At 32.2% G+C, this 3,306-nt stretch overlaps 1 non-coding gene across 1 annotated transcript; it reads left to right on the top strand.

Annotated features, from left to right (window-relative positions):
- The first annotated feature begins 2,379 nt into the window (after positions 1-2,379).
- LOC141610319 (small nucleolar RNA R71) lies at positions 2,380-2,486 on the top strand. Its single transcript, XR_012528221.1, has one exon. It is a non-coding gene; the product is annotated as a small nucleolar RNA R71 (small nucleolar RNA).
- The last annotated feature ends 820 nt before the right edge of the window (positions 2,487-3,306 follow it).

Raw genomic sequence — 3,306 nt, 5'->3', positions numbered from 1 at the left:
AAACATTCTGGTCTTACACCAAAAATGTCATGCAAGTGAAAATTTTTGTTTTTAAAATTTATTTAAAATGATTTCACAATTTAATCGATAAAGCGACAATTTTTACGATTTAATTCTAAATCAAACCATAAAAATTGAAATGACTTAAAATAAAATTTTGTACATTTTGGAACAATTTCCAGGAGCTAAAAATTCAGAAATTTCGAGCCCTAAAGTTAAATCAATATTTATTTACAAAATAACCATTATTTACCCATTTTTATCAAATAAAAATCAATAAACTACCTAAATTAATCACATTAACCTAAAGTATCTACTTATCTCATAAATAAAACATGCATGTGGTTATTTATATATAAATATGCATAAAATTAACATGCAACCCAATTTAATTAACTCTTAATTAATTTTAATACATTTTTACTCAATTTTATGCCAATTAAGTTATAAAAAGTGAAAAAATTTAATAAAAATCAAATTTTCATCCCATATCATCCTAAGACCAGATTATTTACATGCAAGACTATATTATGTGATAAAAGGAATTGTAGTAACATAATATCAATTTTATTAATTTATCTCATAAATCACTAAAATCGTCTTAAGACAACATGCATGTATTTAACAATGCTCTGATACCACTTGTTAGTTATTTAGACCATGTTAATACTCATCTTATGATATTAAAATTACAAATTAATTTAAAGTGGTCTAAATCTACATGCATGCAAAAGAATGTATAAAAGAGATGGTATAAAACTATCTTAAGACAAAAATTCCTTACATTGTTATAAGGCAAAATGGGCACAACTCAAGGACTCCTTCCTTGATGTTGTTCTTGTGCTAATGCAATAAGGATGATCCTCCAACACCTTAATTACCAAAGTTGGTAATCTCCTAAGGTGGCACCCAAGATTAACCCAAAATACTACTAAAAATACTAACTAGGTAAATGTAGTAGTAACCTTGTTTTTGTATATTTGATGTAATAGATAATATTATTACTTTGATAATATTATTATTTGATAAATATATGTGTTTTTTTTTGGATGTTTTAAGATGGGAAAATAAGAAAGAAAATTGGTCCCTTACAAGAAATGCCAACCGGTTTTTATAAGCTAAAGATGGACCAATTGTTTCTCAATTTTTCAACTACTCAAAATGAGGTGAATAGTAGGGCATATATAGCAAAATATGGGGAACAAATCTTAGTGGAAAATCCACTTAAATGGAAACATGTATGCCCTCAAAAAACCGGAACAATTTGACTGTATTTGGTCCATTTCGGTTTTCGACATTTGCCCCACAAATGCTTATAAGTCCTATATTTAATTATCTTACATAATTAAATATTAATTTAATTATTTAACACTTAAATAATATAAATTAACTACCAATAACTACTTAACCATTAAGTAATCATAAGACCATTTTATCAACATACAATGTGTCAATATTAACCCATTTAGCTAATTTTACAACCTCTTGTAAAATTTAATAGCTAATTCATTCTACCTCAAAACATATACACATATCGTATAAAATTAATTAATTAATAAATTCTAATCATTTATTATTTAAATATCTCATAATTAAATAATAAATCTCTTTGTCCCGAGTTCGTAACCCGTCATCAAATAATACATTTATGTGACTAACTAAAAGTCAAATAATACAAGGAATTAATTATCTCGTATCTCATACAAACAATTAATTGATTCTATTTGGGCGTCATCCTATAGGTGTGACCTAAAGGGATCAGCTGATCACCGCCGTCACACGACAGTAATGTCAAACTCTAGTCAGTCAATCATTACCGATTAACGATGACCAGCTGACAAATAAATGAATAAATCCCTGATATTCCTTTTACGAGATTTATTATGTAAACGCACTTATTGTGGAGGACACTACTCCAACAAGTTGGAATAAAGGGTACCACTCTTGTATGTTTGAAAAGCATTCACTTGCTTACTTGTTCCCCTACATTCACTTTGGTCATGTCCCAAAGTTCCACAATTCTCACATATTCCACTTGGAATTGATGAAGATGCCACCATGGCATTAACATGTTGCTTTGGTGATTTTGAGGCTTCTTCAAGTTTAGCCATAGCCTTTTTAAACTTCAAGTTGATGGTATCAATATGAGCACTAAGTTGAGCACCCAATTGAGTAATAGAGTCCACTTCATGCTTTCCTCCTCTAGTAGCCTTGCGAGGTCTACTATATTCTGAGTTATGGACCGCCATTTCCTCAATCTTGTTCCAAGTTTGATTATCGCCAACTTCGGTGAACATACCATTTGATCCCATGTTGAGAATGTTTCGGGAGTCTTCATAAAGACCATTCCAAAATTGTTGTACCAAGAACCACTCGCTAAGTCCATGATGAGGACATGAGCGACAAGTTCCTTTGAATCGCTCCCAAGCTTCATACAAATATTCTTCGTCCCTTTGCTTAAAACCCGTGATTTGAGCTCTTAACATGTTAGTCTTTTCCAGAGGGTAGAACTTTTTGTAGAAAGCAAGAGCCAACTTCTTCCAAGAGTCGATTCCAAGAGTAGTCTTATCAAGGCTTTTTAACCATTGTTTCACGGTACCAATTAGAGAAAAAGGAAATAAGACCCATCGAATTTGGTCTTGAGACACTCCGGTTTGTGAAATCGCATCACAATAGTCACAAAAAGTCTCGATGTGAGAATGAGGGTCTTCACTAGGCGTCCCCCCAAATTGGCTTCTTTCGACTAATTGGATAAATGCGGATTTTGCAATGAAATTTCCGGTCAAGTGTTGTGGTGTGGGAGTACCATTGGGTAGGTTCTCCTCGGTTGGTACGGAATATGATGAAAACTTAGGCATTGTGGGTTGATTTTGTGGTTGATTTTGTGTTGGGTTCTGCTCACCTTCTCTTGCAAAAGGGTTGATGAACTCAATAGTATTTGGTTGAATATATACAACCTCACCAATACCTCTCAAATTATTTCTAGCAAGTCTTCTATTGGTTGTCAAAGTTCTCTCAATTTCGTGATCAATTGGTAACAAGTTACCTTGTGATCTTCTAGACATGCAAAATAGAAAACAAGTCGAAAACAATTAGAACAAACCTTGAGGAGTTTTACTTCCCCAAGGTAAAGAAAGACACAACTAATAATAATCAAAGAAAATAAAATCAAGTTAACACCGTCCCCGGCAAAGGCGCCATTTTTGGTCGGACTATATTTTTCGGCTACTTGTCGTTAGGAGCACCTAGACCAAAACAATATTTATAACTTCACAAACTACTCTACTGTTAGTAAAGAGGTAAGTA

Source organism: Silene latifolia, chromosome 10, assembly GCF_048544455.1.
Source record: "Silene latifolia isolate original U9 population chromosome 10, ASM4854445v1, whole genome shotgun sequence".
Classification (NCBI taxonomy): Eukaryota; Viridiplantae; Streptophyta; class Magnoliopsida; order Caryophyllales; family Caryophyllaceae; genus Silene; species Silene latifolia.
The sequence above is the reverse complement of the archived record's forward strand: the minus strand, read 5'-3'. Positions and strand labels throughout refer to the sequence as shown.